General features: G+C 47.8%; 13 non-coding genes across 13 annotated transcripts; all 13 read right to left on the reverse strand.

Annotated features, from left to right (window-relative positions):
• Nucleotides 1–1302: 1302 nt before the first annotated feature.
• Nucleotides 1303–1493, reverse strand: LOC142692916 (U2 spliceosomal RNA). The gene has a single exon (XR_012861310.1). It is a non-coding gene; the product is annotated as a U2 spliceosomal RNA (small nuclear RNA).
• Nucleotides 1494–2789: 1296 nt separating this feature from the next.
• On the reverse strand, nucleotides 2790–2980 carry LOC142692725 (U2 spliceosomal RNA). Its single transcript, XR_012861138.1, has one exon. It is a non-coding gene; the product is annotated as a U2 spliceosomal RNA (small nuclear RNA).
• Nucleotides 2981–4280: 1300 nt separating this feature from the next.
• Nucleotides 4281–4471, reverse strand: LOC142692737 (U2 spliceosomal RNA). The gene has a single exon (XR_012861149.1). It is a non-coding gene; the product is annotated as a U2 spliceosomal RNA (small nuclear RNA).
• Nucleotides 4472–5756: 1285 nt separating this feature from the next.
• Nucleotides 5757–5947, reverse strand: LOC142692749 (U2 spliceosomal RNA). The gene has a single exon (XR_012861160.1). It is a non-coding gene; the product is annotated as a U2 spliceosomal RNA (small nuclear RNA).
• A 1300-nt stretch (nucleotides 5948–7247) lies between these two features.
• On the reverse strand, nucleotides 7248–7438 carry LOC142692761 (U2 spliceosomal RNA). The gene has a single exon (XR_012861171.1). It is a non-coding gene; the product is annotated as a U2 spliceosomal RNA (small nuclear RNA).
• A 1297-nt stretch (nucleotides 7439–8735) lies between these two features.
• LOC142692774 (U2 spliceosomal RNA) lies at nucleotides 8736–8926 on the reverse strand. The gene has a single exon (XR_012861182.1). It is a non-coding gene; the product is annotated as a U2 spliceosomal RNA (small nuclear RNA).
• A 1296-nt stretch (nucleotides 8927–10222) lies between these two features.
• Nucleotides 10223–10413, reverse strand: LOC142692786 (U2 spliceosomal RNA). Its single transcript, XR_012861193.1, has one exon. It is a non-coding gene; the product is annotated as a U2 spliceosomal RNA (small nuclear RNA).
• Nucleotides 10414–11710: 1297 nt separating this feature from the next.
• LOC142692798 (U2 spliceosomal RNA) lies at nucleotides 11711–11901 on the reverse strand. The gene has a single exon (XR_012861204.1). It is a non-coding gene; the product is annotated as a U2 spliceosomal RNA (small nuclear RNA).
• Nucleotides 11902–13177: 1276 nt separating this feature from the next.
• On the reverse strand, nucleotides 13178–13368 carry LOC142692810 (U2 spliceosomal RNA). Its single transcript, XR_012861215.1, has one exon. It is a non-coding gene; the product is annotated as a U2 spliceosomal RNA (small nuclear RNA).
• Nucleotides 13369–14664: 1296 nt separating this feature from the next.
• Nucleotides 14665–14855, reverse strand: LOC142692822 (U2 spliceosomal RNA). Its single transcript, XR_012861226.1, has one exon. It is a non-coding gene; the product is annotated as a U2 spliceosomal RNA (small nuclear RNA).
• Nucleotides 14856–16135: 1280 nt separating this feature from the next.
• Nucleotides 16136–16326, reverse strand: LOC142692836 (U2 spliceosomal RNA). The gene has a single exon (XR_012861238.1). It is a non-coding gene; the product is annotated as a U2 spliceosomal RNA (small nuclear RNA).
• A 1284-nt stretch (nucleotides 16327–17610) lies between these two features.
• Nucleotides 17611–17801, reverse strand: LOC142692848 (U2 spliceosomal RNA). Its single transcript, XR_012861249.1, has one exon. It is a non-coding gene; the product is annotated as a U2 spliceosomal RNA (small nuclear RNA).
• A 1277-nt stretch (nucleotides 17802–19078) lies between these two features.
• Nucleotides 19079–19269, reverse strand: LOC142692860 (U2 spliceosomal RNA). The gene has a single exon (XR_012861260.1). It is a non-coding gene; the product is annotated as a U2 spliceosomal RNA (small nuclear RNA).
• Nucleotides 19270–20345: the final 1076 nt, after the last annotated feature.

Raw genomic sequence — 20345 nt, forward strand, 5'->3', positions numbered from 1 at the left:
AGCCAAAAGGCCGAGAAGCGATAACCCGAACGGGCCGCGCGTTGCCCGAGCCTGCCCGATACTGCTGTTCAGCCCTTGCAGCGATTCAGCCTACTTCTAGGCAATTCCATGGGGCCCTGCAGGCTCACACACTCACAGCTACACGGGAGGTGAATAAAGGCCGGAGAGGAAGCCAGACAGGATTTGCTTCTTTTGCTTGCACCACAATGCAGTGCTGAAAGAGGAGGAATCTACATAAAAACGCCTTCCTGGCAACGCCCAAATGCCCTGCTGCCATGCAGATAAACACTGGCAGCGGCAGCAAGTGCATGCCCACAGCCACCCCTTGTTCCTTCACACCTTGTATCAGCTGTAATCCAGTCCAGTCCAGTGCTGCCTGCTGAGCAGCACTGACCAACACTGCCTGGGCCCAGGCTTTTATCTCTGAGGCCCCATTATGATGTCAGAAAGCTGGCTCTGGAATCCTGAGGGCTCCACTATGACACGTGCAAAGTTCCGTCTGAACTTTATATAAGACGGTGAGGCTCAGTCAGTCACTCAGTGTTGCCTGAGAGGGCAACACTGCAACAGCCGGCCGCCAGGCTGTCTTTTTTTTGCACAGCTAGTTGCCTCCAGGAGGCCACAAGAGAGAGACAAGGGACTGCAAAATGGAAAATAGGCATCCACCAACTTTACAGACAACTTCTCCTTGCTCCTACAACCTCCATCCTTGCACAGTTTGTTATTCTTCTAGGTAACATAGTAACAAATCCAAATTGCTGCTCTCTTTGTAGGCAAGCAAGGCTTTGTTGCAACTGCAATTCTTACTTCTTCTTGAAATGTAGGGACGACAGTACATTCCATCACATCCATCTAGTGTACACAGGTAGGTCCATTGTGGCGGGCAGGCGAGCGGGCGGGCTGCTTTATTGGCTGTTTGCTGTTCCCCTACTCCACTCCACTATTTGACTGTTGTGCTGCATCAATCAATCAATCAATCAATCAATCAATCAATCAATCAATCAGTGGCTGGCTCAGGTGCAGCTCTTTAACTTACCTAAAAGGGAGGGCGGAGAGAAGACAAGGAAGGTGAATGAGGTGTTCCAATGTGAAATGCCGGAAACACAGAAACACAGACGACACACAACAAGAGGTGGCAATCTATTCATTAATTGCATTTAATCAATGAGCTCATTATCACTCATGCATTGTCCAACAGGTGTTGAAATAATGGGATTAAAAGGGGAGATCCCTTCAGAAAGACAGAAACAATAGCAAAGACAAAAAACACTTTTGGAATCTGCTTTTAGTCAACACATAAGGAAAGGGTGCACCGGTCCTGGAAATACTGCAATACCAGGTCAATGCGTGGAGTGGACAGAGCAAGCTCTATTTCCATCTCCCTGTTCTAATAATCCATTTAATATATGGTCCCCAGATAGGGGACGTATCAGATATTAAACTGATAAGAACAGATACTACACTTGATCTTAGCCAAAAGGCCGAGAAGCGATAACCCGAACGGGCCGCGCGTTGCCCGAGCCTGCCCGATACTGCTGTTCAGCCCTTGCAGCGATTCAGCCTACTTCTAGGCAATTCCATGGGGCCCTGCAGGCTCACACACTCACAGCTACACGGGAGGTGAATAAAGGCCGGAGAGGAAGCCAGACAGGATTTGCTTCTTTTGCTTGCACCACAATGCAGTGCTGAAAGAGGAGGAATCTACATAAAAACGCCTTCCTGGCAACGCCCAAATGCCCTGCTGCCATGCAGATAAACACTGGCAGCGGCAGCAAGTGCATGCCCACAGCCACCCCTTGTTCCTTCACACCTTGTATCAGCTGTAATCCAGTCCAGTCCAGTGCTGCCTGCTGAGCAGCACTGACCAACACTGCCTGGGCCCAGGCTTTTATCTCTGAGGCCCCATTATGATGTCAGAAAGCTGGCTCTGGAATCCTGAGGGCTCCACTATGACACGTGCAAAGTTCCGTCTGAACTTTATATAAGACGGTGAGGCTCAGTCAGTCACTCAGTGTTGCCTGAGAGGGCAACACTGCAACAGCCGGCCGCCAGGCTGTCTTTTTTTTGCACAGCTAGTTGCCTCCAGGAGGCCACAAGAGGGAGAGAAGGGACTGCAAAATGGAAAATAGGCATCCACCAACTTTACAGACAACTTCTCCTTGCTCCTACAACCTCCATCCTTGCACAGTTTGTTATTCTTCTAGGTAACATAGTAACAAATCCAAATTGCTGCTCTCTTTGTAGGCAAGCAAGGCTTTGTTGCAACTGCAATTCTTACTTCTTCTTGAAATGTAGGGACGACAGTACATTCCATCACATCCATCTAGTGTACACAGGTAGGTCCATTGTGGCGGGCAGGCGAGCGGGCGGGCTGCTTTATTGGCTGTTTGCTGTTCCCCTACTCCACTCCACTATTTGACTGTTGTGCTGCATCAATCAATCAATCAATCAATCAATCAATCAATCAATCAATCAATCAATCAATCAATCAGTGGCTGGCTCAGGTGCAGCTCTTTAACTTACCTAAAAGGGAGGGCGGAGAGAAGACAAGGAAGGTGAATGAGGTGTTCCAATGTGAAATGCCGGAAACACAGAAACACAGACGACACACAACAAGAGGTGGCAATCTATTCATTAATTGCATTTAATCAATGAGCTCATTATCACTCATGCATTGTCCAACAGGTGTTGAAATAATGGGATTAAAAGGGGAGATCCCTTCAGAAAGACAGAAACAATAGCAAAGACAAAAAACACTTTTGGAATCTGCTTTTAGTCAACACATAAGGAAAGGGTGCACCGGTCCTGGAAATACTGCAATACCAGGTCAATGCGTGGAGTGGACAGAGCAAGCTCTATTTCCATCTCCCTGTTCTAAAAATCCATTTAATATATGGTCCCCAGATAGGGGACGTATCAGATATTAAACTGATAAGAACAGATACTACACTTGATCTTAGCCAAAAGGCCGAGAAGCGATAACCCGAACGGGCCGCGCGTTGCCCGAGCCTGCCCGATACTGCTGTTCAGCCCTTGCAGCGATTCAGCCTACTTCTAGGCAATTCCATGGGGCCCTGCAGGCTCACACACTCACAGCTACACGGGAGGTGAATAAAGGCCGGAGAGGAAGCCAGACAGGATTTGCTTCTTTTGCTTGCACCACAATGCAGTGCTGAAAGAGGAGGAATCTACATAAAAACGCCTTCCTGGCAACGCCCAAATGCCCTGCTGCCATGCAGATAAACACTGGCAGCGGCAGCAAGTGCATGCCCACAGCCACCCCTTGTTCCTTCACACCTTGTATCAGCTGTAATCCAGTCCAGTCCAGTGCTGCCTGCTGAGCAGCACTGACCAACACTGCCTGGGCCCAGGCTTTTATCTCTGAGGCCCCATTATGATGTCAGAAAGCTGGCTCTGGAATCCTGAGGGCTCCACTATGACACGTGCAAAGTTCCGTCTGAACTTTATATAAGACGGTGAGGCTCAGTCAGTCACTCAGTGTTGCCTGAGAGGGCAACACTGCAACAGCCGGCCGCCAGGCTGTCTTTTTTTTGCACAGCTAGTTGCCTCCAGGAGGCCACAAGAGGGAGACAAGGGACTGCAAAATGGAAAATAGGCATCCACCAACTTTACAGACAACTTCTCCTTGCTCCTACAACCTCCATCCTTGCACAGTTTGTTATTCTTCTAGGTAACATAGTAACAAATCCAAATTGCTGCTCTCTTTGTAGGCAAGCAAGGCTTTGTTGCAACTGCAATTCTTACTTCTTCTTGAAATGTAGGGACGACAGTACATTCCATCACATCCATCTAGTGTACACAGGTAGGTCCATTGTGGCGGGCAGGTGAGCGGGCGGGCTGCTTTATTGGCTGTTTGCTGTTCCCCTACTCCACTCCACTATTTGACTGTTGTGCTGCATCAATCAATCAATCAATCAATCAATCAATCAATCAATCAATCAATCAATCAATCAATCAATCAGTGGCTGGCTCAGGTGCAGCTCTTTAACTTACCTAAAAGGGAGGGCGGAGAGAAGACAAGGAAGGTGAATGAGGTGTTCCAATGTGAAATGCCGGAAACACAGAAACACAGACGACACACAACAAGAGGTGGCAATCTATTCATTAATTGCATTTAATCAATGAGCTCATTATCACTCATGCATTGTCCAACAGGTGTTGAAATAATGGGATTAAAAGGGGAGATCCCTTCAGAAAGACAGAAACAATAGCAAAGACAAAAAACACTTTTGGAATCTGCTTTTAGTCAACACATAAGGAAAGGGTGCACCGGTCCTGGAAATACTGCAATACCAGGTCAATGCGTGGAGTGGACAGAGCAAGCTCTATTTCCATCTCCCTGTTCTAAAAATCCATTTAATATATGGTCCCCAGATAGGGGACGTATCAGATATTAAACTGATAAGAACAGATACTACACTTGATCTTAGCCAAAAGGCCGAGAAGCGATAACCCGAACGGGCCGCGCGTTGCCCGAGCCTGCCCGATACTGCTGTTCAGCCCTTGCAGCGATTCAGCCTACTTCTAGGCAATTCCATGGGGCCCTGCAGGCTCACACACTCACAGCTACACGGGAGGTGAATAAAGGCCGGAGAGGAAGCCAGACAGGATTTGCTTCTTTTGCTTGCACCACAATGCAGTGCTGAAAGAGGAGGAATCTACATAAAAACGCCTTCCTGGCAACGCCCAAATGCCCTGCTGCCATGCAGATAAACACTGGCAGCGGCAGCAAGTGCATGCCCACAGCCACCCCTTGTTCCTTCACACCTTGTATCAGCTGTAATCCAGTCCAGTCCAGTGCTGCCTGCTGAGCAGCACTGACCAACACTGCCTGGGCCCAGGCTTTTATCTCTGAGGCCCCATTATGATGTCAGAAAGCTGGCTCTGGAATCCTGAGGGCTCCACTATGACACGTGCAAAGTTCCGTCTGAACTTTATATAAGACGGTGAGGCTCAGTCAGTCACTCAGTGTTGCCTGAGAGGGCAACACTGCAACAGCCGGCCGCCAGGCTGTCTTTTTTTTTGCACAGCTAGTTGCCTCCAGGAGGCCACAAGAGGGAGACAAGGGACTGCAAAATGGAAAATAGGCATCCACCAACTTTACAGACAACTTCTCCTTGCTCCTACAACCTCCATCCTTGCACAGTTTGTTATTCTTCTAGGTAACATAGTAACAAATCCAAATTGCTGCTCTCTTTGTAGGCAAGCAAGGCTTTGTTGCAACTGCAATTCTTACTTCTTCTTGAAATGTAGGGACGACAGTACATTCCATCACATCCATCTAGTGTACACAGGTAGGTCCATTGTGGCGGGCAGGTGAGCGGGCGGGCTGCTTTATTGGCTGTTTGCTGTTCCCCTACTCCACTCCACTATTTGACTGTTGTGCTGCATCAATCAATCAATCAATCAATCAATCAATCAATCAATCAATCAATCAGTGGCTGGCTCAGGTGCAGCTCTTTAACTTACCTAAAAGGGAGGGCGGAGAGAAGACAAGGAAGGTGAATGAGGTGTTCCAATGTGAAATGCCGGAAACACAGAAACACAGACGACACACAACAAGAGGTGGCAATCTATTCATTAATTGCATTTAATCAATGAGCTCATTATCACTCATGCATTGTCCAACAGGTGTTGAAATAATGGGATTAAAAGGGGAGATCCCTTCAGAAAGACAGAAACAATAGCAAAGACAAAAAACACTTTTGGAATCTGCTTTTAGTCAACACATAAGGAAAGGGTGCACCGGTCCTGGAAATACTGCAATACCAGGTCAATGCGTGGAGTGGACAGAGCAAGCTCTATTTCCATCTCCCTGTTCTAAAAATCCATTTAATATATGGTCCCCAGATAGGGGACGTATCAGATATTAAACTGATAAGAACAGATACTACACTTGATCTTAGCCAAAAGGCCGAGAAGCGATAACCCGAACGGGCCGCGCGTTGCCCGAGCCTGCCCGATACTGCTGTTCAGCCCTTGCAGCGATTCAGCCTACTTCTAGGCAATTCCATGGGGCCCTGCAGGCTCACACACTCACAGCTACACGGGAGGTGAATAAAGGCCGGAGAGGAAGCCAGACAGGATTTGCTTCTTTTGCTTGCACCACAATGCAGTGCTGAAAGAGGAGGAATCTACATAAAAACGCCTTCCTGGCAACGCCCAAATGCCCTGCTGCCATGCAGATAAACACTGGCAGCGGCAGCAAGTGCATGCCCACAGCCACCCCTTGTTCCTTCACACCTTGTATCAGCTGTAATCCAGTCCAGTCCAGTGCTGCCTGCTGAGCAGCACTGACCAACACTGCCTGGGCCCAGGCTTTTATCTCTGAGGCCCCATTATGATGTCAGAAAGCTGGCTCTGGAATCCTGAGGGCTCCACTATGACACGTGCAAAGTTCCGTCTGAACTTTATATAAGACGGTGAGGCTCAGTCAGTCACTCAGTGTTGCCTGAGAGGGCAACACTGCAACAGCCGGCCGCCAGGCTGTCTTTTTTTTGCACAGCTAGTTGCCTCCAGGAGGCCACAAGAGGGAGACAAGGGACTGCAAAATGGAAAATAGGCATCCACCAACTTTACAGACAACTTCTCCTTGCTCCTACAACCTCCATCCTTGCACAGTTTGTTATTCTTCTAGGTAACATAGTAACAAATCCAAATTGCTGCTCTCTTTGTAGGCAAGCAAGGCTTTGTTGCAACTGCAATTCTTACTTCTTCTTGAAATGTAGGGACGACAGTACATTCCATCACATCCATCTAGTGTACACAGGTAGGTCCATTGTGGCGGGCAGGTGAGCGGGCGGGCTGCTTTATTGGCTGTTTGCTGTTCCCCTACTCCACTCCACTATTTGACTGTTGTGCTGCATCAATCAATCAATCAATCAATCAATCAATCAATCAATCAATCAATCAATCAATCAATCAATCAGTGGCTGGCTCAGGTGCAGCTCTTTAACTTACCTAAAAGGGAGGGCGGAGAGAAGACAAGGAAGGTGAATGAGGTGTTCCAATGTGAAATGCCGGAAACACAGAAACACAGACGACACACAACAAGAGGTGGCAATCTATTCATTAATTGCATTTAATCAATGAGCTCATTATCACTCATGCATTGTCCAACAGGTGTTGAAATAATGGGATTAAAAGGGGAGATCCCTTCAGAAAGACAGAAACAATAGCAAAGACAAAAAACACTTTTGGAATCTGCTTTTAGTCAACACATAAGGAAAGGGTGCACCGGTCCTGGAAATACTGCAATACCAGGTCAATGCGTGGAGTGGACAGAGCAAGCTCTATTTCCATCTCCCTGTTCTAAAAATCCATTTAATATATGGTCCCCAGATAGGGGACGTATCAGATATTAAACTGATAAGAACAGATACTACACTTGATCTTAGCCAAAAGGCCGAGAAGCGATAACCCGAACGGGCCGCGCGTTGCCCGAGCCTGCCCGATACTGCTGTTCAGCCCTTGCAGCGATTCAGCCTACTTCTAGGCAATTCCATGGGGCCCTGCAGGCTCACACACTCACAGCTACACGGGAGGTGAATAAAGGCCGGAGAGGAAGCCAGACAGGATTTGCTTCTTTTGCTTGCACCACAATGCAGTGCTGAAAGAGGAGGAATCTACATAAAAACGCCTTCCTGGCAACGCCCAAATGCCCTGCTGCCATGCAGATAAACACTGGCAGCGGCAGCAAGTGCATGCCCACAGCCACCCCTTGTTCCTTCACACCTTGTATCAGCTGTAATCCAGTCCAGTCCAGTGCTGCCTGCTGAGCAGCACTGACCAACACTGCCTGGGCCCAGGCTTTTATCTCTGAGGCCCCATTATGATGTCAGAAAGCTGGCTCTGGAATCCTGAGGGCTCCACTATGACACGTGCAAAGTTCCGTCTGAACTTTATATAAGACGGTGAGGCTCAGTCAGTCACTCAGTGTTGCCTGAGAGGGCAACACTGCAACAGCCGGCCGCCAGGCTGTCTTTTTTTTTGCACAGCTAGTTGCCTCCAGGAGGCCACAAGAGGGAGACAAGGGACTGCAAAATGGAAAATAGGCATCCACCAACTTTACAGACAACTTCTCCTTGCTCCTACAACCTCCATCCTTGCACAGTTTGTTATTCTTCTAGGTAACATAGTAACAAATCCAAATTGCTGCTCTCTTTGTAGGCAAGCAAGGCTTTGTTGCAACTGCAATTCTTACTTCTTCTTGAAATGTAGGGACGACAGTACATTCCATCACATCCATCTAGTGTACACAGGTAGGTCCATTGTGGCGGGCAGGCGAGCGGGCGGGCTGCTTTATTGGCTGTTTGCTGTTCCCCTACTCCACTCCACTATTTGACTGTTGTGCTGCATCAATCAATCAATCAATCAATCAATCAATCAATCAATCAATCAATCAATCAATCAATCAGTGGCTGGCTCAGGTGCAGCTCTTTAACTTACCTAAAAGGGAGGGCGGAGAGAAGACAAGGAAGGTGAATGAGGTGTTCCAATGTGAAATGCCGGAAACACAGAAACACAGACGACACACAACAAGAGGTGGCAATCTATTCATTAATTGCATTTAATCAATGAGCTCATTATCACTCATGCATTGTCCAACAGGTGTTGAAATAATGGGATTAAAAGGGGAGATCCCTTCAGAAAGACAGAAACAATAGCAAAGACAAAAAACACTTTTGGAATCTGCTTTTAGTCAACACATAAGGAAAGGGTGCACCGGTCCTGGAAATACTGCAATACCAGGTCAATGCGTGGAGTGGACAGAGCAAGCTCTATTTCCATCTCCCTGTTCTAAAAATCCATTTAATATATGGTCCCCAGATAGGGGACGTATCAGATATTAAACTGATAAGAACAGATACTACACTTGATCTTAGCCAAAAGGCCGAGAAGCGATAACCCGAACGGGCCGCGCGTTGCCCGAGCCTGCCCGATACTGCTGTTCAGCCCTTGCAGCGATTCAGCCTACTTCTAGGCAATTCCATGGGGCCCTGCAGGCTCACACACTCACAGCTACACGGGAGGTGAATAAAGGCCGGAGAGGAAGCCAGACAGGATTTGCTTCTTTTGCTTGCACCACAATGCAGTGCTGAAAGAGGAGGAATCTACATAAAAACGCCTTCCTGGCAACGCCCAAATGCCCTGCTGCCATGCAGATAAACACTGGCAGCGGCAGCAAGTGCATGCCCACAGCCACCCCTTGTTCCTTCACACCTTGTATCAGCTGTAATCCAGTCCAGTCCAGTGCTGCCTGCTGAGCAGCACTGACCAACACTGCCTGGGCCCAGGCTTTTATCTCTGAGGCCCCATTATGATGTCAGAAAGCTGGCTCTGGAATCCTGAGGGCTCCACTATGACACGTGCAAAGTTCCGTCTGAACTTTATATAAGACGGTGAGGCTCAGTCAGTCACTCAGTGTTGCCTGAGAGGGCAACACTGCAACAGCCGGCCGCCAGGCTGTCTTTTTTTTGCACAGCTAGTTGCCTCCAGGAGGCCACAAGAGGGAGACAAGGGACTGCAAAATGGAAAATAGGCATCCACCAACTTTACAGACAACTTCTCCTTGCTCCTACAACCTCCATCCTTGCACAGTTTGTTATTCTTCTAGGTAACATAGTAACAAATCCAAATTGCTGCTCTCTTTGTAGGCAAGCAAGGCTTTGTTGCAACTGCAATTCTTACTTCTTCTTGAAATGTAGGGACGACAGTACATTCCATCACATCCATCTAGTGTACACAGGTAGGTCCATTGTGGCGGGCAGGTGAGCGGGCGGGCTGCTTTATTGGCTGTTTGCTGTTCCCCTACTCCACTCCACTATTTGACTGTTGTGCTGCATCAATCAATCAATCAATCAATCAATCAATCAATCAATCAATCAATCAATCAATCAATCAGTGGCTGGCTCAGGTGCAGCTCTTTAACTTACCTAAAAGGGAGGGCGGAGAGAAGACAAGGAAGGTGAATGAGGTGTTCCAATGTGAAATGCCGGAAACACAGAAACACAGACGACACACAACAAGAGGTGGCAATCTATTCATTAATTGCATTTAATCAATGAGCTCATTATCACTCATGCATTGTCCAACAGGTGTTGAAATAATGGGATTAAAAGGGGAGATCCCTTCAGAAAGACAGAAACAATAGCAAAGACAAAAAACACTTTTGGAATCTGCTTTTAGTCAACACATAAGGAAAGGGTGCACCGGTCCTGGAAATACTGCAATACCAGGTCAATGCGTGGAGTGGACAGAGCAAGCTCTATTTCCATCTCCCTGTTCTAAAAATCCATTTAATATATGGTCCCCAGATAGGGGACGTATCAGATATTAAACTGATAAGAACAGATACTACACTTGATCTTAGCCAAAAGGCCGAGAAGCGATAACCCGAACGGGCCGCGCGTTGCCCGAGCCTGCCCGATACTGCTGTTCAGCCCTTGCAGCGATTCAGCCTACTTCTAGGCAATTCCATGGGGCCCTGCAGGCTCACACACTCACAGCTACACGGGAGGTGAATAAAGGCCGGAGAGGAAGCCAGACAGGATTTGCTTCTTTTGCTTGCACCACAATGCAGTGCTGAAAGAGGAGGAATCTACATAAAAACGCCTTCCTGGCAACGCCCAAATGCCCTGCTGCCATGCAGATAAACACTGGCAGCGGCAGCAAGTGCATGCCCACAGCCACCCCTTGTTCCTTCACACCTTGTATCAGCTGTAATCCAGTCCAGTCCAGTGCTGCCTGCTGAGCAGCACTGACCAACACTGCCTGGGCCCAGGCTTTTATCTCTGAGGCCCCATTATGATGTCAGAAAGCTGGCTCTGGAATCCTGAGGGCTCCACTATGACACGTGCAAAGTTCCGTCTGAACTTTATATAAGACGGTGAGGCTCAGTCAGTCACTCAGTGTTGCCTGAGAGGGCAACACTGCAACAGCCGGCCGCCAGGCTGTCTTTTTTTTTGCACAGCTAGTTGCCTCCAGGAGGCCACAAGAGGGAGACAAGGGACTGCAAAATGGAAAATAGGCATCCACCAACTTTACAGACAACTTCTCCTTGCTCCTACAACCTCCATCCTTGCACAGTTTGTTATTCTTCTAGGTAACATAGTAACAAATCCAAATTGCTGCTCTCTTTGTAGGCAAGCAAGGCTTTGTTGCAACTGCAATTCTTACTTCTTCTTGAAATGTAGGGACGACAGTACATTCCATCACATCCATCTAGTGTACACAGGTAGGTCCATTGTGGCGGGCAGGCGAGCGGGCGGGCTGCTTTATTGGCTGTTTGCTGTTCCCCTACTCCACTCCACTATTTGACTGTTGTGCTGCATCAATCAATCAATCAATCAATCAATCAATCAATCAATCAATCAATCAATCAATCAATCAGTGGCTGGCTCAGGTGCAGCTCTTTAACTTACCTAAAAGGGAGGGCGGAGAGAAGACAAGGAAGGTGAATGAGGTGTTCCAATGTGAAATGCCGGAAACACAGAAACACAGACGACACACAACAAGAGGTGGCAATCTATTCATTAATTGCATTTAATCAATGAGCTCATTATCACTCATGCATTGTCCAACAGGTGTTGAAATAATGGGATTAAAAGGGGAGATCCCTTCAGAAAGACAGAAACAATAGCAAAGACAAAAAACACTTTTGGAATCTGCTTTTAGTCAACACATAAGGAAAGGGTGCACCGGTCCTGGAAATACTGCAATACCAGGTCAATGCGTGGAGTGGACAGAGCAAGCTCTATTTCCATCTCCCTGTTCTAAAAATCCATTTAATATATGGTCCCCAGATAGGGGACGTATCAGATATTAAACTGATAAGAACAGATACTACACTTGATCTTAGCCAAAAGGCCGAGAAGCGATAACCCGAACGGGCCGCGCGTTGCCCGAGCCTGCCCGATACTGCTGTTCAGCCCTTGCAGCGATTCAGCCTACTTCTAGGCAATTCCATGGGGCCCTGCAGGCTCACACACTCACAGCTACACGGGAGGTGAATAAAGGCCGGAGAGGAAGCCAGACAGGATTTGCTTCTTTTGCTTGCACCACAATGCAGTGCTGAAAGAGGAGGAATCTACATAAAAACGCCTTCCTGGCAACGCCCAAATGCCCTGCTGCCATGCAGATAAACACTGGCAGCGGCAGCAAGTGCATGCCCACAGCCACCCCTTGTTCCTTCACACCTTGTATCAGCTGTAATCCAGTCCAGTCCAGTGCTGCCTGCTGAGCAGCACTGACCAACACTGCCTGGGCCCAGGCTTTTATCTCTGAGGCCCCATTATGATGTCAGAAAGCTGGCTCTGGAATCCTGAGGGCTCCACTATGACACGTGCAAAGTTCCGTCTGAACTTTATATAAGACGGTGAGGCTCAGTCAGTCACTCAGTGTTGCCTGAGAGGGCAACACTGCAACAGCCGGCCGCCAGGCTGTCTTTTTTTTGCACAGCTAGTTGCCTCCAGGAGGCCACAAGAGGGAGACAAGGGACTGCAAAATGGAAAATAGGCATCCACCAACTTTACAGACAACTTCTCCTTGCTCCTACAACCTCCATCCTTGCACAGTTTGTTATTCTTCTAGGTAACATAGTAACAAATCCAAATTGCTGCTCTCTTTGTAGGCAAGCAAGGCTTTGTTGCAACTGCAATTCTTACTTCTTCTTGAAATGTAGGGACGACAGTACATTCCATCACATCCATCTAGTGTACACAGGTAGGTCCATTGTGGCGGGCAGGCGAGCGGGCGGGCTGCTTTATTGGCTGTTTGCTGTTCCCCTACTCCACTCCACTATTTGACTGTTGTGCTGCATCAATCAATCAATCAATCAATCAATCAATCAATCAATCAGTGGCTGGCTCAGGTGCAGCTCTTTAACTTACCTAAAAGGGAGGGCGGAGAGAAGACAAGGAAGGTGAATGAGGTGTTCCAATGTGAAATGCCGGAAACACAGAAACACAGACGACACACAACAAGAGGTGGCAATCTATTCATTAATTGCATTTAATCAATGAGCTCATTATCACTCATGCATTGTCCAACAGGTGTTGAAATAATGGGATTAAAAGGGGAGATCCCTTCAGAAAGACAGAAACAATAGCAAAGACAAAAAACACTTTTGGAATCTGCTTTTAGTCAACACATAAGGAAAGGGTGCACCGGTCCTGGAAATACTGCAATACCAGGTCAATGCGTGGAGTGGACAGAGCAAGCTCTATTTCCATCTCCCTGTTCTAAAAATCCATTTAATATATGGTCCCCAGATAGGGGACGTATCAGATATTAAACTGATAAGAACAGATACTACACTTGATCTTAGCCAAAAGGCCGAGAAGCGATAACCCGAACGGGCCGCGCGTTGCCCGAGCCTGCCCGATACTGCTGTTCAGCCCTTGCAGCGATTCAGCCTACTTCTAGGCAATTCCATGGGGCCCTGCAGGCTCACACACTCACAGCTACACGGGAGGTGAATAAAGGCCGGAGAGGAAGCCAGACAGGATTTGCTTCTTTTGCTTGCACCACAATGCAGTGCTGAAAGAGGAGGAATCTACATAAAAACGCCTTCCTGGCAACGCCCAAATGCCCTGCTGCCATGCAGATAAACACTGGCAGCGGCAGCAAGTGCATGCCCACAGCCACCCCTTGTTCCTTCACACCTTGTATCAGCTGTAATCCAGTCCAGTCCAGTGCTGCCTGCTGAGCAGCACTGACCAACACTGCCTGGGCCCAGGCTTTTATCTCTGAGGCCCCATTATGATGTCAGAAAGCTGGCTCTGGAATCCTGAGGGCTCCACTATGACACGTGCAAAGTTCCGTCTGAACTTTATATAAGACGGTGAGGCTCAGTCAGTCACTCAGTGTTGCCTGAGAGGGCAACACTGCAACAGCCGGCCGCCAGGCTGTCTTTTTTTTGCACAGCTAGTTGCCTCCAGGAGGCCACAAGAGGGAGACAAGGGACTGCAAAATGGAAAATAGGCATCCACCAACTTTACAGACAACTTCTCCTTGCTCCTACAACCTCCATCCTTGCACAGTTTGTTATTCTTCTAGGTAACATAGTAACAAATCCAAATTGCTGCTCTCTTTGTAGGCAAGCAAGGCTTTGTTGCAACTGCAATTCTTACTTCTTCTTGAAATGTAGGGACGACAGTACATTCCATCACATCCATCTAGTGTACACAGGTAGGTCCATTGTGGCGGGCAGGCGAGCGGGCGGGCTGCTTTATTGGCTGTTTGCTGTTCCCCTACTCCACTCCACTATTTGACTGTTGTGCTGCATCAATCAATCAATCAATCAATCAATCAATCAATCAATCAATCAATCAATCAATCAATCAGTGGCTGGCTCAGGTGCAGCTCTTTAACTTACCTAAAAGGGAGGGCGGAGAGAAGACAAGGAAGGTGAATGAGGTGTTCCAATGTGAAATGCCGGAAACACAGAAACACAGACGACACACAACAAGAGGTGGCAATCTATTCATTAATTGCATTTAATCAATGAGCTCATTATCACTCATGCATTGTCCAACAGGTGTTGAAATAATGGGATTAAAAGGGGAGATCCCTTCAGAAAGACAGAAACAATAGCAAAGACAAAAAACACTTTTGGAATCTGCTTTTAGTCAACACATAAGGAAAGGGTGCACCGGTCCTGGAAATACTGCAATACCAGGTCAATGCGTGGAGTGGACAGAGCAAGCTCTATTTCCATCTCCCTGTTCTAAAAATCCATTTAATATATGGTCCCCAGATAGGGGACGTATCAGATATTAAACTGATAAGAACAGATACTACACTTGATCTTAGCCAAAAGGCCGAGAAGCGATAACCCGAACGGGCCGCGCGTTGCCCGAGCCTGCCCGATACTGCTGTTCAGCCCTTGCAGCGATTCAGCCTACTTCTAGGCAATTCCATGGGGCCCTGCAGGCTCACACACTCACAGCTACACGGGAGGTGAATAAAGGCCGGAGAGGAAGCCAGACAGGATTTGCTTCTTTTGCTTGCACCACAATGCAGTGCTGAAAGAGGAGGAATCTACATAAAAACGCCTTCCTGGCAACGCCCAAATGCCCTGCTGCCATGCAGATAAACACTGGCAGCGGCAGCAAGTGCATGCCCACAGCCACCCCTTGTTCCTTCACACCTTGTATCAGCTGTAATCCAGTCCAGTCCAGTGCTGCCTGCTGAGCAGCACTGACCAACACTGCCTGGGCCCAGGCTTTTATCTCTGAGGCCCCATTATGATGTCAGAAAGCTGGCTCTGGAATCCTGAGGGCTCCACTATGACACGTGCAAAGTTCCGTCTGAACTTTATATAAGACGGTGAGGCTCAGTCAGTCACTCAGTGTTGCCTGAGAGGGCAACACTGCAACAGCCGGCCGCCAGGCTGTCTTTTTTTTGCACAGCTAGTTGCCTCCAGGAGGCCACAAGAGGGAGACAAGGGACTGCAAAATGGAAAATAGGCATCCACCAACTTTACAGACAACTTCTCCTTGCTCCTACAACCTCCATCCTTGCACAGTTTGTTATTCTTCTAGGTAACATAGTAACAAATCCAAATTGCTGCTCTCTTTGTAGGCAAGCAAGGCTTTGTTGCAACTGCAATTCTTACTTCTTCTTGAAATGTAGGGACGACAGTACATTCCATCACATCCATCTAGTGTACACAGGTAGGTCCATTGTGGCGGGCAGGCGAGCGGGCGGGCTGCTTTATTGGCTGTTTGCTGTTCCCCTACTCCACTCCACTATTTGACTGTTGTGCTGCATCAATCAATCAATCAATCAATCAATCAATCAATTAATCAATCAGTGGCTGGCTCAGGTGCAGCTCTTTAACTTACCTAAAAGGGAGGGCGGAGAGAAGACAAGGAAGGTGAATGAGGTGTTCCAATGTGAAATGCCGGAAACACAGAAACACAGACGACACACAACAAGAGGTGGCAATCTATTCATTAATTGCATTTAATCAATGAGCTCATTATCACTCATGCATTGTCCAACAGGTGTTGAAATAATGGGATTAAAAGGGGAGATCCCTTCAGAAAGACAGAAACAATAGCAAAGACAAAAAACACTTTTGGAATCTGCTTTTAGTCAACACATAAGGAAAGGGTGCACCGGTCCTGGAAATACTGCAATACCAGGTCAATGCGTGGAGTGGACAGAGCAAGCTCTATTTCCATCTCCCTGTTCTAAAAATCCATTTAATATATGGTCCCCAGATAGGGGACGTATCAGATATTAAACTGATAAGAACAGATACTACACTTGATCTTAGCCAAAAGGCCGAGAAGCGATAACCCGAACGGGCCGCGCGTTGCCCGAGCCTGCCCGATACTGCTGTTCAGCCCTTGCAGCGATTCAGCCTACTTCTAGGCAATTCCATGGGGCCCTGCAGGCTCACACACTCACAGCTACACGGGAGGTGAATAAAGGCCGGAGAGGAAGCCAGACAGGATTTGCTTCTTTTGCTTGCACCACAATGCAGTGCTGAAAGAGGAGGAATCTACATAAAAACGCCTTCCTGGCAACGCCCAAATGCCCTGCTGCCATGCAGATAAACACTGGCAGCGGCAGCAAGTGCATGCCCACAGCCACCCCTTGTTCCTTCACACCTTGTATCAGCTGTAATCCAGTCCAGTCCAGTGCTGCCTGCTGAGCAGCACTGACCAACACTGCCTGGGCCCAGGCTTTTATCTCTGAGGCCCCATTATGATGTCAGAAAGCTGGCTCTGGAATCCTGAGGGCTCCACTATGACACGTGCAAAGTTCCGTCTGAACTTTATATAAGACGGTGAGGCTCAGTCAGTCACTCAGTGTTGCCTGAGAGGGCAACACTGCAACAGCCGGCCGCCAGGCTGTCTTTTTTTTGCACAGCTAGTTGCCTCCAGGAGGCCACAAGAGGGAGACAAGGGACTGCAAAATGGAAAATAGGCATCCACCAACTTTACAGACAACTTCTCCTTGCTCCTACAACCTCCATCCTTGCACAGTTTGTTATTCTTCTAGGTAACATAGTAACAAATCCAAATTGCTGCTCTCTTTGTAGGCAAGCAAGGCTTTGTTGCAACTGCAATTCTTACTTCTTCTTGAAATGTAGGGACGACAGTACATTCCATCACATCCATCTAGTGTACACAGGTAGGTCCATTGTGGCGGGCAGGCGAGCGGGCGGGCTGCTTTATTGGCTGTTTGCTGTTCCCCTACTCCACTCCACTATTTGACTGTTGTGCTGCATCAATCAATCAATCAATCAATCAATCAATCAATCAATCAATCAATCAGTGGCTGGCTCAGGTGCAGCTCTTTAACTTACCTAAAAGGGAGGGCGGAGAGAAGACAAGGAAGGTGAATGAGGTGTTCCAATGTGAAATGCCGGAAACACAGAAACACAGACGACACACAACAAGAGGTGGCAATCTATTCATTAATTGCATTTAATCAATGAGCTCATTATCACTCATGCATTGTCCAACAGGTGTTGAAATAATGGGATTAAAAGGGGAGATCCCTTCAGAAAGACAGAAACAATAGCAAAGACAAAAAACACTTTTGGAATCTGCTTTTAGTCAACACATAAGGAAAGGGTGCACCGGTCCTGGAAATACTGCAATACCAGGTCAATGCGTGGAGTGGACAGAGCAAGCTCTATTTCCATCTCCCTGTTCTAAAAATCCATTTAATATATGGTCCCCAGATAGGGGACGTATCAGATATTAAACTGATAAGAACAGATACTACACTTGATCTTAGCCAAAAGGCCGAGAAGCGATAACCCGAACGGGCCGCGCGTTGCCCGAGCCTGCCCGATACTGCTGTTCAGCCCTTGCAGCGATTCAGCCTACTTCTAGGCAATTCCATGGGGCCCTGCAGGCTCACACACTCACAGCTAGAAGCCAGACAGGATTTGCTTCTTTTGCTTGCACCACAATGCAGTGCTGAAAGAGGAGGAATCTACATAAAAACGCCTTCCTGGCAACGCCCAAATGCCCTGCTGCCATGCAGATAAACACTGGCAGCGGCAGCAAGTGCATGCCCACAGCCACCCCTTGTTCCTTCACACCTTGTATCAGCTGTAATCCAGTCCAGTCCAGTGCTGCCTGCTGAGCAGCACTGACCAACACTGCCTGGGCCCAGGCTTTTATCTCTGAGGCCCCATTATGATGTCAGAAAGCTGGCTCTGGAATCCTGAGGGCTCCACTATGACACGTGCAAAGTTCCGTCTGAACTTTATATAAGACGGTGAGGCTCAGTCAGTCACTCAGTGTTGCCTGAGAGGGCAACACTGCAACAGCCGGCCGCCAGGCTGTCTTTTTTTTGCACAGCTAGTTGCCTCCAGGAGGCCACAAGAGGGAGACAAGGGACTGCAAAATGGAAAATAGGCATCCACCAACTTTACAGACAACTTCTCCTTGCTCCTACAACCTCCATCCTTGCACAGTTTGTTATTCTTCTAGGTAACATAGTAACAAATCCAAATTGCTGCTCTCTTTGTAGGCAAGCAAGGCTTTGTTGCAACTGCAATTCTTACTTCTTCTTGAAATGTAGGGACGACAGTACATTCCATCACATCCATCTAGTGTACACAGGTAGGTCCATTGTGGCGGGCAGGCGAGCGGGCGGGCTGCTTTATTGGCTGTTTGCTGTTCCCCTACTCCACTCCACTATTTGACTGTTGTGCTGCATCAATCAATCAATCAATCAATCAATCAATCAATCAATCAATCAATCAATCAATCAATCAATCAATCAGTGGCTGGCTCAGGTGCAGCTCTTTAACTTACCTAAAAGGGAGGGCGGAGAGAAGACAAGGAAGGTGAATGAGGTGTTCCAATGTGAAATGCCGGAAACACAGAAACACAGACGACACACAACAAGAGGTGGCAATCTATTCATTAATTGCATTTAATCAATGAGCTCATTATCACTCATGCATTGTCCAACAGGTGTTGAAATAATGGGATTAAAAGGGGAGATCCCTTCAGAAAGACAGAAACAATAGCAAAGACAAAAAACACTTTTGGAATCTGCTTTTAGTCAACACATAAGGAAAGGGTGCACCGGTCCTGGAAATACTGCAATACCAGGTCAATGCGTGGAGTGGACAGAGCAAGCTCTATTTCCATCTCCCTGTTCTAAAAATCCATTTAATATATGGTCCCCAGATAGGGGACGTATCAGATATTAAACTGATAAGAACAGATACTACACTTGATCTTAGCCAAAAGGCCGAGAAGCGATAACCCGAACGGGCCGCGCGTTGCCCGAGCCTGCCCGATACTGCTGTTCAGCCCTTGCAGCGATTCAGCCTACTTCTAGGCAATTCCATGGGGCCCTGCAGGCTCACACACTCACAGCTACACGGGAGGTGAATAAAGGCCGGAGAGGAAGCCAGACAGGATTTGCTTCTTTTGCTTGCACCACAATGCAGTGCTGAAAGAGGAGGAATCTACATAAAAACGCCTTCCTGGCAACGCCCAAATGCCCTGCTGCCATGCAGATAAACACTGGCAGCGGCAGCAAGTGCATGCCCACAGCCACCCCTTGTTCCTTCACACCTTGTATCAGCTGTAATCCAGTCCAGTCCAGTGCTGCCTGCTGAGCAGCACTGACCAACACTGCCTGGGCCCAGGCTTTTATCTCTGAGGCCCCATTATGATGTCAGAAAGCTGGCTCTGGAATCCTGAGGGCTCCACTATGACACGTGCAAAGTTCCGTCTGAACTTTATATAAGACGGTGAGGCTCAGTCAGTCACTCAGTGTTGCCTGAGAGGGCAACACTGCAACAGCCGGCCGCCAGGCTGTCTTTTTTTTGCACAGCTAGTTGCCTCCAGGAGGCCACAAGAGGGAGACAAGGGACTGCAAAATGGAAAATAGGCATCCACCAACTTTACAGACAACTTCTCCTTGCTCCTACAACCTCCATCCTTGCACAGTTTGTTATTCTTCTAGGTAACATAGTAACAAATCTAAATTGCTGCTCTCTTTGTAGGCAAGCAAGGCTTTGTTGCAACTGCAATTCTTACTTCTTCTTGAAATGTAGGGACGACAGTACATTCCATCACATCCATCTAGTGTACACAGGTAGGTCCATTGTGGCGGGCAGGCGAGCGGGCGGGCTGCTTTATTGGCTGTTTGCTGTTCCCCTACTCCACTCCACTATTTGACTGTTGTGCTGCATCAATCAATCAATCAATCAATCAATCAATCAATCAATCAATCAATCAATCAATCAATCAATCAATCAATCAGTGGCTGGCTCAGGTGCAGCTCTTTAACTTACCTAAAAGGGAGGGCGGAGAGAAGACAAGGAAGGT

The sequence above is a fragment of the Rhinoderma darwinii genome (assembly GCF_050947455.1).
Source record: "Rhinoderma darwinii isolate aRhiDar2 chromosome 5 unlocalized genomic scaffold, aRhiDar2.hap1 SUPER_5_unloc_40, whole genome shotgun sequence".
NCBI lineage: Eukaryota > Metazoa > Chordata > Amphibia > Anura > Rhinodermatidae > Rhinoderma > Rhinoderma darwinii.